Source organism: Callithrix jacchus, chromosome 5 (genome assembly GCF_049354715.1).
Source record: "Callithrix jacchus isolate 240 chromosome 5, calJac240_pri, whole genome shotgun sequence".
Classification (NCBI taxonomy): domain Eukaryota; kingdom Metazoa; phylum Chordata; class Mammalia; order Primates; family Cebidae; genus Callithrix; species Callithrix jacchus.
This window is the reverse complement of record NC_133506.1, coordinates 152,501,498-152,517,079: the sequence shown is the minus strand read 5'-3', so window position 1 is coordinate 152,517,079 and position 15,582 is coordinate 152,501,498. Positions and strand designations below refer to the sequence as shown.

The 15,582-nt window shown below is 42.7% G+C and overlaps 1 protein-coding gene across 19 annotated transcripts in view; it reads left to right on the top strand.

Annotated features, from left to right (window-relative positions):
- The window catches only part of STARD13 (StAR related lipid transfer domain containing 13), a 554,175-nt gene that overhangs the window by 433,873 nt on the left and 104,720 nt on the right, over positions 1-15,582 (top strand). For 2 of the 19 annotated variants that reach the window (XM_078375286.1, XM_035302458.3), the window contains exon 1: positions 13,569-13,774. The exons of the other annotated variants lie outside the window; for them this stretch is intronic. The gene's annotated coding sequence lies outside the window, so the exon portion shown is untranslated. Of the gene's footprint in view, positions 1-13,568; positions 13,775-15,582 lie in introns of those variants that run through there. 19 annotated transcript variants of the gene reach the window in all.

The window sequence follows — 15,582 nt, the reverse complement described above, 5'->3', positions numbered from 1 at the left end:
ATGTTTTTCAAATCTCATGTCCTCTGGCCTATGATAGGTGGCATATGGTGTCATGCCAGACCCCTATTGACTCAGTAGGGTTGGCATCATATTCAAAGGCCGAAGAAGAGACCTGGAGCCAGCCAATGTCCAGTGATCACAGGCCGCACAGGAAGACCACTGCTGTTTATAAAAAGCATGCAGTTTATACCGCTTTTTTTTTTGAGACGGAGTCTCAATTAATAAATAAATAATTTAAAAAATATAAACAAATAATAAATTAATAAATTATTTTGATAATCTATATAGATTATTTTAATTATATATAGATCTATCTAGATGGATAGATAGATATATCTCCACTAGTTGATTGATGGGCATTTGGGTTGGTTCTGCATTTTTGCAATTATGAATCGTGCTGCTATAAACATGCATTGCAAGTATCTGTTTCATATGACTTCTTTTTCTCTGGGAAAAGTAGTGGGATTGCTGGGTCAAATGGCAGTTCTACTTTTGGTTCTTTATGGACTCTCCACACGGTTTTCCATAGTGGTTGTACTAGTTTACATTCCCACCGGCCGCGTAGAAGTGTTCCCTTTTCATGGCATCCACGCCAACATGTTTTTTTTTCCCCCAATTCTTTTATTACAGCCATTCTTGCAAGAGTAAGGTGGAATCACATGGTGGCTTTGATTTGTCTCCCTGATCATTAGTGATGTTGAACTCTTTTTTCACGTTTGTTGGCCATTTGTATACCTCCTTTTGCGAATTGTCTATTCACATCTTTAGCCCACTTTTTAATGGTATTGTTTATTTTTTTCTTGCAAATTTGTTTGCGTTTGTTGTAGATTATGGATATTAGTCCTTTGTCAGATAGGGAAGATTTTCTTCCACTCTGATACCAACGATATTTTTGATCACAAGAAAACTTCCTGTTCTATCTATGGTTTTAAAATGGCCTTCACTCAAATACTTCAGGGAAATGATACTCTGCCTTCCTTTTAAGACAACTAGAAAATGAGATTTCTCTACTTGCTCTAGTCTTCCACTGCAGGACCTCTTAAATCACATTTAACCCAAGAAGCACCCACATCTCCAGATGACAGAAGTGGCCTTTAAAGATAATGAGCATTATTGTGTCCAAGCATCTGGATCTGAACTCTGAACTACATCATAATCAAAAGAATAGAGTAAACAAAGTTTTTCGACAGACATATAAGTCATTTGCTATATTACAAAGTGAAAGAATTCTTACGGGTTAGGAGGGGACGCTATTTGTAGAGTACCTGAGGTTGAAATAGGACACAGATCTTCACTGTTTTTGCTTTGTTTTGTAGAAATAAAGCACTTGTCAGCCTTGTGGGGTTAAGACTGACTGGGCAGAGCAGAGCCCAAGCTGCAAGCATGGGGACTTTGGCACAATTCCAACTGGGCAGAAACATGTCTGCAGATGAAAGGAAGGTTTCATCTTCCTGAGGAAGAATCCTTTAAGAATCTTTTAAGGAAGAATCCTTACATGAAAGCAACATCCCGCCAGTTAGAGACAAGTAAGCTCAGTGAGAGGTGCTCATTTTTTCCCCCAATCCCCATTCTATTCCCGAGTTTTCTGATGCACTTACCTCAAAGCTGGGCAAAGCATTTTCTTGTTCTCTAAATAAATTCTTTTGCAAGGAGCAACAGTCTGTGTGTCTTACGGGAAAAACTACAGTAGAACCTAATGCTTCCAAGGACTTAAACAAGATTCTGTTTCCCTGGAAACCAGGTTCTTTCCTGTGGTTGTACACATTTTTCGTAGGAGCACCTGTGAAAAAAGATCAGTAGCATCTGAATCTCTTGTCAATGATGGCCCCCTTAAAACTCAGAATGTCTGTGGTGTTTTGAAGCACATCCTGGTTGTTTTAAAAACTCATATGCTGCACAGCACTGGGAATATTTGGTTTTAGCTACCATTACAGGGGATGTGTGTGTGTGTGTGTGCACGCACATGTGTGTATAAGGTGGTAGAAAAGAAAATCTGGGATTGATTGAAAGCTCAGGTCTTTAATAAGTTCTGAAGTCACTGAAGGGCTGTGGAGCTGGCAGATGCACTTATCACTCAGTGCTGATGTTCCTGCATTTGGATTACTGGACGCATTATAGTAGAGCAGCTAATCTTTTGTGGCCAGTGCTGCTTGCCTGTGTTGATAAGTGTGATTAACAACTTTAAAAGTCAAATACGTTAGCAAATGCCTTATAGCTGCCAGGAATGCTTGCGGCCACCCACGCTTTGCAGCCAAATGAAAAGCCAATCTCAGAAGCTTGGGATTCCTAGACCTTTTAGATAAGTATGGCTCCAAGTTTGGTTTTTAAGTTTATTTCAACCCAGTCATGTAGAGTTATTGTTAGAAAGCAGTCAGATATAAAACGAGAAAATGAAGAATGTGCTTTGTGTGAGGTTTTAAAAAGATGATGTTCATTACACTTTCAGAATTCTCTTTAAGGCTGCTCTCTCCTTAAATTTCAAAGTGAACTTTAAAAGAGATGCTAGATATTTTAAATATTTCATCGCACAGTCGTTTGTGATGCTAACCCTGAATGAAAGTGAAAACTCTGATGTATAGCTGATTTGGGTGAGGCCAGGAGAGATGAAGTAATCTTCAAAACAGTGGAAGAAATCCAGCTTAGAAAGTGATCAGCCTGGCTTGCCACGTGACCTGGGGCTTTGTTCTTTCCAAACTGCTGCTTCCTTGTTGATGCCCATTAGCATCTTAATTAAAGCAGGCTCTGTGCTAGGTGTTATACCAAGGATTTCTAGATTTCTCTGCCTGGGATTAAAGTTCCCACCACTGAAAATTTGAAGTATAAGGTTTGATATACAGGTCAAGGGTTAGTAGACAGTTGGGGTGAAAGGACAAGATAAGCACAGAATTAGGGTAATCAGTCCTGGAGAACAGCAGTGCCAGTTGTGAGCAGCAAATCCAATCTTGTCGTCTTGCCATGAGCACAATGCATGAAATTGGCTTGCCCCAGCAGGTAGTTCATGCCTTCTGCCTCACTGTTGACTTTCGCTGGTCTGCGGCTGTTGAATGCCAGAACTTTGCATACTTTCTCTACCTCCAGAGAGCCAGGGTACGTTCCATTCCTTGGCAGCAGAAACAAAGAGCAGAGTCTCTGGAACATCGGACTCCTAGGAAAGATGCTGATGTGATGGAGATTTTGTTTATCCCGGTGTCCTTCTGAGCCTCTCCTGTGAACATAGTTAATCTTGTACCAGATGATCTTGTTTTCTCTGTTTTCAATACGCTCCCCCAAAGCACGGTTGATGCTTTGCCGACAAGATTTTTTTCTCCCCCATTTCTCTCCCTCTCCTTTTGGGTAATATAAACCATAGTGTATAACTCTTGGAATTTTACAAATATTGAAATAGAAATCCCATATGTGCACTGAAATATCCACAGAGATAAGGCATTGCCGATATTTTCAAACTGTACCTGATGTGGAATGAAATTCTTAGCATTCAGAATTTTGGGTACCCAGCTGGCATTACTCCTGCGGTTAATTGTCAGAGGCCTCATGTTGCAGACGTGCCGTCTGACTTTTCTTATAGAATCTTTTTGGATAAAGGAAGTTCAAAAAAATCAGGGTCAACAACTCAAGTAGCAAGGACATTACCTTGATTTGCGTCAAGAGAAGAACGTATCAGAGATAAGGGGTAAGTTACCTTGATCTAAAAACGTGATGGTTTGACAGAATTTTGCTTTTTAAACCATACTTGCTAACAAAAAAGTGAAAATGTATCATTTTTTAAGGAAAGGTAACTTTTTCTCAGAAAATGAAAGGCCATTTAGTAATAGCAGAACTTAGATGACAGATCGTTATACTTGTTTAGGAATATAAAATGCTAGAAAGGGGTTTATAGAGGGCTTGTTTTTCAAACACACAATAGGCATGAGTTTATTCGGCTCACCACATTACCGGGAATGCTTGTGAGTGAAATTGAGTTGGAGGCATATGTAGTACCCTGAGAACCTGAGAACCGCAGGTTGCGACTCGAAAATAAGCTCCATGACCCTAGAGACCAGGAAGTCCCAGGGCCCTCCTCATGCACATCTGCACCTGCCTGTAGGACCCCTGAGGATTAATACATGTCACTGCTCACGTAGGCTCTGGGTGCCTGTGCACCCAAGCAACTCAGTGTCCAAATCTTAAAGGTTGACATTTCTGTTACTGTAAATAACAATAATTCAACAGTAGAATGTGGCTTTATTTTCTGCTTAAAACATGGGTGGAAAACAAGGCAGGCGTGCTCTAGATATCTGTGCACATGCTAAAGGAACAGTCAGTCACCCTCAGAAGTAAGAGACTCGAATTCTACTCAATAAATGTTTTCATTTATGAGTTTGTGTGGGTTCACTCACTCTTCCATCTTTTCTACAATACTGCTCGGTTTGTAAAGCTGTTAGAGAGGTTCAGGGGGACAGGTCAGCCGCCCCAAAAGGCATGCTTCTGACGCTATTCTGGAGCGCTGCTGCCTCCTTGGTCTGGTCCCCTGGCACCACACTTTCGACTACAATAGTCACTCGGATTCCAGTGAGCTAATTTAGTATTGGCTTTCTTATTTGTTTACTTGAAAATCTCCTAGACTTATTGTTCAATGAACAAAATAAGTCTGAGAATAATACCTATATTATGATTCTGTTTCAGTGAAAAAGAATTCTTATGGGTGTGTCACATGGGTACATATGTGCAAGTATAGTTAGACATATGTGTATATTTTACATATATAAGATATGCATATGAATATGTGGTGTGCACACACACACACACACACACACAGTCAGCTCTCTGTATCCATGGGTTCCAAATCTGTAGATTCAACCATGAATTGAAAATATCTATTTTAAAATTGTGTCTATATTGAACATATATAGACATTTTTCGTTGTCTTTATTCCCTCAACAATGCACAGTAGAACAACTGTTTCCATAGCATTTACATTGTATTAGGTATTGTAAGTCATTTAATGATGATTTAAGGTATACAGGAGGCTGCATGCAGGTTAAATGCAAATACTATCCCACTTTGTATCAGGGACTTGAGAATCTGTGGTTTTTGATATCTTTGGGGATCCTGGAACCAATACCCCTTGGTGTCTGTGGGGGATTGCTTCCAGGACCCCCACAGATATCCACATATATAACAAGTTTGTTCCATATGCATAACAGGTTTGGAAGGATACACACCAAACTGTTAATACAGACTACTTCCAAGGAAGCAAATGAAATTAGAAGTTGGGAATAAAAGCGGGCTTTTACTTTTTTAGGCTATGCTTCTGCATTGTTTAAATACTTTCAATGAGCATTACATGGTATCATTAAAATATTTTAAAGGAAATATTTTAAATAATATTTTTATTTTAATATCTTTCATGTTTTATGTGATATTTTTATTTTAAAATAATGTATTAAAGATTTTTATTAGCTACTAGAATGTGTTAGATTTTTTATTTCATTTTGTGAAGATAAATATAATTTACTAAAAATAAATGATCCTGTCCTATACAATAACTATTTTTTCATATTTATAATGATATTCATAGCATAGTGCAAATAATGCCTAGTACATTTCCAGTGGGTGTTTGTTTTCTCATTCCTTTATGTCAAGAAATTGGTGAATTTCTCAGTATCCAAGATCTAAACCAAAATATATGACCAAAAGAAACATAGTCAGTCATTCTGGGCAAAGGAAACTTTTGAACTCTTACTGATTTTCTTAAATGTCCTCTGGGTTCCATGCCCCACACTCTTTATTACTGAACTAAAGGATCAAATTAGCCATGCACTACTCTTCATTTCTTTTCGGTAGGTAATGATAGCTAAAGAAAAAGTTTTAAGGCAAAAGATCAGCAAAACCTCACAACAGAATCATATTGATTACCAAATGTAGAACCAAATTCTGTCCAATCTCCAGATGTCGATTAACAAGCAAACACACACATCAGTCCTGTGCACTGGGCGCGCGCTTGTGAGGCAAACACTGAGATTGGAAAAGCAGATTCTGTCGCCCCTGCAGGCAGTACTGGGCAAGCAGAGCCCTCCAGAGCTTGCGGTTGGACATGGGGTCACCTACGACTTAGGCTAGGGCGTTATCCAGAGAAACAGATAAAGGTGTTCCCAGATTTTTACATGGAAATACGTTTAGCCAGTCCATATTTCTCAAATACCTTAATTCCACCATGAACAGTAGTCAAAGGTCGCGATTTCTACCAATCGAAACCCATTTCTGACATTCTGAATGCTAACTGGAGGTTGTTGATGGAGAAATGGTAACAGCAGGGCTTGAAATGGCAGATTCTGAAGTGGAGGTGCCCTCTTTAGAATGCCAGCTAAACTGTTTGTCTCCCAGACTGAATGGTTGATTAGATGCTAGCACCCTAAGTATTGAATAACACACATGCTATCGTGCCCTATTTGCTCAAGTATTTCAAATCGCAGGCATTAATACAAGTAGCAGTTCTTACAGAGAATTCTCAATTTTTTGATTTGCGGTTAATCAAAGTCAATCTTTGAAGTGTAGTCATAATCACCTAGATTTTAAATCACTTCAACTTTATTCCATTCTAACTATGGAATGATGGCATATATTGAATACTTCTGCTAAGCTCTGTGGCAAGCATTTTACATACATTAACCCACCAAATCTGTACAACAACATTAAGATGTGTATCATTATTATCTATTCAGCAAGGAGAGACTGCAAGCAACTTGTTCAAATTCACACAGCTTATACTGTCAGAGCCAAGATTAGAATGCAGGCATCTGGGCATTAAGTGCAGTTTTTTCTTGCATTATAAAGGGAGCATCCATGAAGTCATACCACCCTCACTGGCTGTGAAATACTGTGTTCTTTATTCACCTTGCCGAAATTTGCAAATTGTCTGCAGACTGTTACATTGTAAGGGCTCCTCCCTTGATGTGCAGTAAATATTCTGCTTCCTCAGTATGCTCAGTGTGCTCAGTATGCTCAGTGTGCTCAGTGTGCTCAGTGCTCAGTATGCTCAGTGTGCTCAGTGTGCTCAGTATACTCAGTGTGCTCAGTGTGCTCAGTATACTCAGTGTGCTCAGTGTGCTCAGTATACTCAGTGTGCTCAGTGTGCTCAGTATGCTCAGTGTGCTCAGTGTGCTCAGTGTGCTCAGTATACTCAGTGTACTCAGTGTGCTCAGTATACTCAGTGTGCTCAGTGTGCTCAGTATACTCAGTGTGCTCAGTGTGCTCAGTATGCTCAGTGTGCTCAGTATGCTCAGTATGCTCAGTGTGATCAGTGTGCTCAGTGCTCAGTATACTCAGTGTGCTCAGTGTGCTCAGTGTGCTCAGTGTGCTCAGTGTGATCAGTGTGCTCAGTGCTCAGTATACTCAGTGTGCTCAATGTGCTCAGTATACTCAGTGTGCTCAGTGTGCTCAGTGCTCAGTATGCTCAGTGTGCTCAGTGTGCTCAGTATGCTCAGTATACTCAGTGTGCTCCGTGTGCTCAGTGTGCTCAGTGTGCTCAGTGCTCAGTGTGCTCAGTGTGCTCAGTATGCTCAGTGTGCTCAGTGTGCTCAGTATGCTCAGTGTGCTCAGTGCTCAGTGTGCTCAGTGCTCAGTGTGCTCAGTGTGCTCAGTGTGCTCAGTGCTCAGTGTGCTCAGTGCTCAGTGTGCTCAGTATGCTCAGTGTGCTCAGTGTGCTCAGTGTGCTCAGTGCTCAGTGTGCTCAGTATGCTCAGTGTGCTCAGTGCTCAGTGTGCTCAGTGTGCTCAGTATGCTCAGTGCTCAGTATGCTCAGTGTGCTCAGTGTTCAGTGTGCTCAGTGTGCTCAGTGTGCTCAGTGCTCAGTGTGCTCAGTATGCTCAGTGCTCAGTATGCTCAGTGCTCAGTGTGCTCAGTATGCTCAGTGTGCTCAGTATGCTCAGTGCTCAGTGTGCTCAGTATGCTCAGTGTGCTCAGTGTGCTCAGTGCTCAGTATACTCAATGTGCTCAGTGTGCTCAGTATACTCAGTGTGCTCAGTATACTCAGTGTGCTCAGTGTGCTCATTGCTCAGTGTGCTCAGTGTGCTCAGTGTGCTGTGTGCTCAGTGTGCTCAGTGCTCAGTGTGCTCAGTATGCTCAGTGTGCTCAGTGTGCTCAGTGTGCTCAGTGTGCTCAGTGCTCAGTGTGCTCAGTGTGCTCAGTGCTCAGTGTGCTCAGTATGCTCAGTGTGCTCAGTATGCTCAGTGTGCTCTGTGTGCTCAGTATGCTCAGTGCTCAGTATGCTCAGTGTGCTCAGTGTTCAGTGTGCTCAGTGTGCTCAGTGTGCTCAGTGCTCAGTGTGCTCAGTATGCTCAGTGCTCAGTATGCTCAGTGCTCAGTGTGCTCAGTATGCTCAGTGTGCTCAGTATGCTCAGTGTGCTCAGTATGCTCAGTGTGCTCAGTGCTCAGTATGCTCAGTGCTCAGTGTGCTCAGTGTGCTCAGTGCTCAGTATGCTCAGTGCTCTGTATGCTCAGTGTGCTCAGTGTGCTCAGTATGCTCAGTATGCTCAGTGTGCTCAGTGCTCAGTATGCTCAGTGTGCTCAGTGTGTTCAGTGCTCAGTGTGCTCAGTGTGCTCAGTATGCTCAGTGTGCTCAGTATGCTCAGTGCTCAGTGTGCTCTGTGCTCAGTATGCTCAGTGTGCTCAGTGTGCTCAGTTTGCTCAGTATGCTCAGTGTGCTCAGTGCTCAGTATGCTCAGTGTGCTCAGTGTGCTCAGTACGCTCAGTGCTCAGTGTGCTCAGTATGCTCAGTGTGCTCAGTATGCTCAGTGTGCTCAGTGCTCAGTATGCTCAGTGTGCTCAGTGTGCTCAGTGTGCTCAGTGCTCAGTGTGCTCTGTGCTCAGTATGCTCAGTGTGCTCAGTGTGCTCAGTTTGCTCAGTATGCTCAGTGTGCTCAGTGCTCAGTATGCTCAGTGTGCTCAGTGTGCTCAGTACGCTCAGTGCTCAGTGTGCTCAGTATGCTCAGTGTGCTCAGTGTGCTCAGTATGCTCAGTGTGCTCAGTGCTCAGTATGCTCAGTGTGCTCAGTGTGCTCAGTGTGCTCAGTGCTCAGTGTGCTCCGTATGCTCAGTGTGCTCAGTGCTCAGTATGCTCAGTATGCTCAGTGTGCTCAGTGTGCTCAGTATGCTCAGTGTGCTCAGTGCTCAGTATGCTCAGTGTGCTCAGTGCTCAGTGTGCTCAGTGTGCTCAGTGCACTCAGTGCTCAGTGTGCTCAGTGTGCTCAGTATGCTCAGTGTGCTCAGTGCTCAGTGTGCTCAGTGTGCTCAGTGTGCTCAGTGCTCAGTATGCTCAGTGTGCTCTCCTCTCTGCAGAGCTGATGTTTAATAGTCAGACCTGGCTGTTTGCAAAAAAGAAAATGAAGTCCCCAAGGAGCCATATTCATTGCCTCTAGGATCCTTCCTACCTTACCCCTTCAAAGAATACTGTGGCTGTTGTTGACCCCAGCGTTTGCTGTTGAAGCTGCATATCCACTCTGCGTGAAGCTGGACTCTACTTCTTTTTTTCCCCCTTTTTCTTTTCTTTTCTCTTCTTTCTTTTCTTTTTTCTTTTTCTTTCTTTTTCTTTTCTTTTCTTTTTTTTGAGACAAGATCTTGCTCTGTCACTGGTTGGAGTGCAGTGGCACGATCACAGCTCACAGCAGCTTCTACCTCCCAGGTTCAAGTAATCCTCCCACCTCAGCCTCCCCAATAGCTAAAACTCCAAGTACATGCCAGCCACTACACCTGGTTAATTTTTAAATTTTTTGTAGAGAAAAGTTGTCTTAATATTGCCTTGGCTGGTCTGGAACTCCTGGGCTCAAGTGATCCTCCCACCTCAGCCTCTCAAAGTGCTGGGAGTACAGACGTGAGCCACCACAGCTGGTCTTGGACTCTGCTTCTTGTATACGGTCATTCAAGAGGCCCTGTCATTGAAAAGAAACGGAATGATGACTGAATACCAGTCCCTCACTTGAAGGTGGCAAGACTGAGGACCAGCAGATCTGTCTGTGCTCAGTGTATGAACTTGAGCTGTACTTACACCTAGATATTGCTTGGAATGGTTAATTGGCGTCTTAGGCCCTGGAATTTGGGGACAAAAAAGAGAGAGGTGAGAGAGTAGATTTAGACATCATGCTTTTTGCTTTGCCACCTGGCATAATTCCTAAAGGCATTTTTAGGTCCCCAATATGGGTAGTGTTGCTGTTTGTTCCTTTTCAGTGCTGACTGGCTCAGGCATACAGGTTCCGGGCTTTTGACTGTGAAATTGATCAAGGCTGGATGAGGCGGATTGCTGGCACCTTTGAGTCAGTGGTTGTGGCCAGAGACACCATAGATATTTGAGTAGGCTGGACACTGCACAACTCTAGGTTGTCCTGGTCCTAGGGAACACAAGTGCCAATTCGGGGGTATCACACAGGTCCTGAGGTCCCCACCCATGCTCATTCCACTCCCCAATATTTTTCTTCCTCTGCCATAAATTGAATCCCCGTCTAAAACTTCTCTTCTAGACATACTCCCTGACCACTAGCAATCTGGTGTCTATCACCAACATGCTGCAACAGTTGTCTTGTAGCTGCGTGTGTATTTTAAATGGCTGCAAAAATATTTCACTATGTGGCTGTACCGTATTTTATTTGTAAGTTCCCTATTGGTGAGCACTGAGGTAATTTGCAATCTTTTGCAGTGACAAATGCTGTAATTTAAACTTGAATGTGAGTGTACACCTGTCTGCAGATACCTCCAGGAAAAATTCCTCAAGATGGGATTTCCTAAGACATCTCTCCTCGACTCACATGTCTTTCTAGTTGCCTCTAGCACTCTTCCTGTTTTCAATCCTGTCCTCCTAGTTCAGCCTTCATGACTTCTTACTGAAATCATTGCCATAGCCTCCTGAGTGGCGCCATCTGCCTACGCTTCCCTTTAGAGTCCATCCTCAACACGGTTTCTAGATCTCACTGCTCTGATTGTGTTATGCCTGTGCTCTAAAACCCCCACGGGTTCACAATCACTGCCTGAGCTAGTATGAACTCCCTACACCCTCTCCCAGCATCCAAGGCCATCCCATATATGGTTCTGGCCCATCTTTGGTGACTCATTTGCTTGATTTCCCTCACATATTCCCTGTGCTTCAGCAGTGCCAGAAGTTTCCTGAGTTCCTGAGCCTGTCTTGCCTCCTGCTTCTTTGGGTGCTTTAAAGCTCACTCCCTACTCAGAAGTGTCCTTCTCTGTCCAGGGTCCTCCCTCGTCTCTGCCTGTGCACCCTCACGCCACTACCCCACCATGTTTTCTAGATTCTTCCACTTCCCAACCTAGACCCTGTCCACCTCCCACTGTCCTCATATCCTGCTTTAGATTATCATTTCATTTCATGTATGCTTGCAGACAAACGGCTCCAGAGAGAGTTGGCAGCATGCGTCCTCTGAGGTGGCTAGCACGGAATGTCTTGCACATTTTAGAAGTTTTTTTCTTTTTTTAAGGATTTATTAGATAAGATTTTTGCAGTTGGCAAATTCTCTTACCCAAAATTGGCATAATCCCTTGGCTTGGGGAAAAGAGATCGCACACCTGAAACTATTATGACAGTAGTGAATTTCCCAATATATTTAGTCAAGAGCACAGAAGCTCATTGGCAGTGAGGTGCCAGGCAGGGTAGGAACAGGAGCAGCCCATATGTCATCTGCCTTTCCTGGGTGGGGCAGGGTCACAGATACCTGTCATACAGCCTGCATTGAGCAGGTCCTACTGGATTAGAAAGCTGACCTCTTGCCAGCTACAGCAAGCAAGGACTTGCAACACCACTTGGGAAGAATGTATCCTAACAATCCATGTGCTTTCATTAAAGCTATGTTTACAAACATCCTGGTTCTTGACTCAAGCTGATTGTCATAGAATGACGGAGGAGTACACATGGGATTCCTATGTATACTTCAGAGTACAGCCTCATAGTGAAATGAGAATTCTGGAGTTGCGGGGTGAGTGTAGAAAGCTGGACGAAATCAGGGGTTCCTGAACAAAATCTCTCTTGTTACTTTTCAGTGACTCAGAAAGCCTCTCTCTCTCCAAATCCCTCTAAGATTGAGACGCCCAGGCACTCTCAACCTTCAAGTATCTGATTTTACAACTTCAAACACAGGCTTCTCACAGTACTCCATACTCCCTCTCTTAGAGTGAGTACCTCTCATCTAGTTCAAGGTCTCATTCATTCACTTATTTGACAGACACCAATTGTGTGGTGTTCTTGCCCTTAAGGAGCTCCCTGACTAATGGCAGTTGTCAGTTCTGGTTCTTTGAGTGAGAGTGGAAGGAGAACCGAGGGATCAAACTTTTACTACTCAGTCCCACTCTGTCCTGTCCTTGCCCTGTGTTCTCCCTCACTGTGGAGTTCAAACCTTCAGATAAGTGACTGTTATCCTCGGCATGCACTGGATACTCCGCACCTTATTCCTGGAATCCTTTTATCTTTAGCTCTCCTTATCACAGGCTGTTGTGGTTTGGTATCATCCTCTGCCAGATTAAACATGGATAGTTATTTAATCGTCTCTCTGTTGTGGAAAAGAACAATATGAATGTTGCATAATAACAACAAAGTCCTTTGTCATCTTCATTTGATCTGCCGTCATCTGTGAGGTCTCCAGAGCATACCCTGTGCCTTTCATGTTCAAGGACACTGCTGAGAAATAAAACTGAGACTCGAATCCAGATCCTCTGACTCTGAATCCTAGTACGGCGTTCCAGTCTTTAACCTGAGTTTAGGAATACTCAGTTATGCTATTTGTAGTAAACATGTGGCCTCCACTCACTGATAAGGTGGAATGACTGTTGACCGTGCAGAATACAAAAGTCTACAATGCATTGTTTGTCCTGCCCCCTTGCAGAGCAGACCGATTGTTCCATGGTCACCTGTTTCACCCTACTTGGTAGCAGTTAACGGAGAGAAGCAATCGCCTCTCACCCAGAACCTGAAATGCGTTTCTTGCATTTCCTGATTCACCAAGTTCCTTGCAAGTGTAAATACCACTAAATCCTGTTACCGACTGAGGGTATAATGTGATCCGAATGTGAAGGATGACCTGAGTTTTTTAAGGATACAGAATTATATGTGCGCTACTTTTGTTATGTCCTATTTTGGCGTTTTCTCCTTTTCAGCTTTCTCCCTGGAATTGGTTTGCACAATTTTAACAGATTAAAAATTATTTGGTCATGGGTGTGTGTGTGTGTGTGTGTGTGTGTGTGTGTGTGTGTGTGTTGTAGTCATGGACGTCTTCTTTCGAGTCTTATTAGGCATGGAAAAACCTAAGCTTGGTTTAAAACGCTTCCTCCCTTCCTGTGAAGTTTTAGGCTAACTTAAAATGGGATGTGTTATATAAGGAAGGCACCTGACGCTGGCAGTGGGGGGCCTGGGAGAAGGAGTGCCCCCCTTGGTTTGCGATAGACCGGCAGCGTTTCCTCTGGTATGTGCCAGAGCGGCAGAGCCAGTTTTAAAAAGAGGATTTATAGGAAATCCAGCTGTGAGTTTTCATTTTTTTCTCTTAGAGCTGGAGGCGGGGCCAAAACCAACCTCAAACCAGGCACACCATTGATCAGGCTAGAATGATGTGGACCAGCCTTACAGACACCAGCCAAGCACAGAGGAAATATTAGCTGGCAGAGATAACGAAGAGAAAACACTCGGTGACAGATGCACCATCTGTCAGTTTCTGAGGAGCAGTTTTCAAGAAAGCTGAAAATGAATTGAAGAAGAGAAGGGTTTTGTTTCAAAGGTACAGCACAGCCTAAGGACATTTTTAGACAAAGTAAGTTTGTGTTACACAGAAAAAGAGGTTGTGGTGGTGGGAAAGACAACAGTTACTTCCTGTTTAGACTGTGAGTTTTGTCATTGATATGAAAAGTTTTCTTTGGAGCTGATTGCATATATAGAACATTCTCTTAACAAGCACTTGATTTAAATTTAAAAAGCAGTGACTGTCATTTTGGCTATTCACTCTGGAAACATTTGAAAGTTATAGTTAGATTTATTTTACTTTTATTTAATCTCAGAGAGAATTGTTTTATCTCAGACTACAGATATAGATAAGGCCTTCCTTCCTTCCTTCCTTCTTTCCTTCCTTCCTTGCTTCTCTCTCTATTTATAACAATGGGCAAAATTATTTGTATCTTTCCTCAAAGGCAGTGTATTAAGAAAGTGACCCATCTTTCAGATCAATGAGGTTGGCAGTAAATACTTCATATTAGGATGCTTAATTTTATGCACTATGTTACTTAAATAGCTACGAATATGACCTGGACTTCCTACGAGCCTTCCAAATAATGTTATTGGTGTTGACATTGTTTTTAAAGGAAGCTGCTTCTGGATCTTCTGTAGTTTAGCTTTCTCAGAAAAGTCTGTTACCCTCTTTAGGGACATAAGCCACCATATGAAACAATCCTGCTATTTATGTTTAATACATTTTCCACCGGCTTTGTTTTCAAAGTTGGACGTGGGCTTTTCATAATTGTATGTTACATCTAAGTGGTTTGCGTTTGATGTCATATGTCGCATGTTTTATTAGGCTAGGATTTGTCTGATTCCAAAGGGATCTAAAGCAGTGATTGAGAAAGATAGGATTCTATGAGCGACAGCAGAAAGTTTTCAGGGGGTTCACAGGAGCCCCTTTATTGGAAAAAGTGAATTATCTTACAATTTACACAGGCGGAAAGGGACTTATTTTGCATCTGCGTTAGCAGGCTGTCTAGTCCAAACCAGAAGTGGAAGCTTCTGGCCGTAAACTCGCAAAAGCAGAAACCACTCAGTGTTATGGCCCAATATGGATGTCAGAGCTCTGGAGCATGTGTGGGAAAATGGCCACAGGCCAATGTCTGGGATCATTTATCTTCCGGTAGAACCCAGAGGACAACTGTTTTATGCATTTTGCAGAAATCCTTGCTGATTGATTTCATTTACATAGAGCTGGTGCACAGACCGATGGTGAGGACAACTCTAGATGGGGGAGAAATATTGATCTATTTCTGCTTCTCCTGACATCCTGGTCTCATTAGTGTTCTTAGCACCTTTGAATCCGATTATGCCGTTACTGACAACCATATGTTTTCTACGGGATTCTTTCCACGCATCTTGTAAGAAATGCCACATTTATGTCTTTTCTTATTGGGGAAATCAGAAACCGAAAGTTGAAGATTTTGTCGTACTGTCTTTTCAGTAGCTTAGCCTGCTTCCTACGGTCTAAATGTGAAAAATGAGAGGAAGGAAACATCAGCAGACAGAGGTCTTTGTATACTCAGTGCAACCGATGTAGTCATTTGTGATGTGTGCCTGACACTCATTGTGAAATACGGGAACATACTGTCGTGGATGTGTAGATTCATATCTCCATGTGAAGGAATCATCCATGCCAACCAGTGTGCCCTGCATGAACTAAACTCACATGTGCTGACATGTGCTGACATGTGACAAGGTAGCATCCAGACCTGTTTTTCTAATGTGTAAAAGAATTTTGCCAACTTCTGACAGTACCCATGTCAGACCTTATGGAGACGTTTTTAATTGATTTTAAGGACAAAGGTATCAGTCAGAAGCCTTGGATTTCAGACACTACCCTTATGC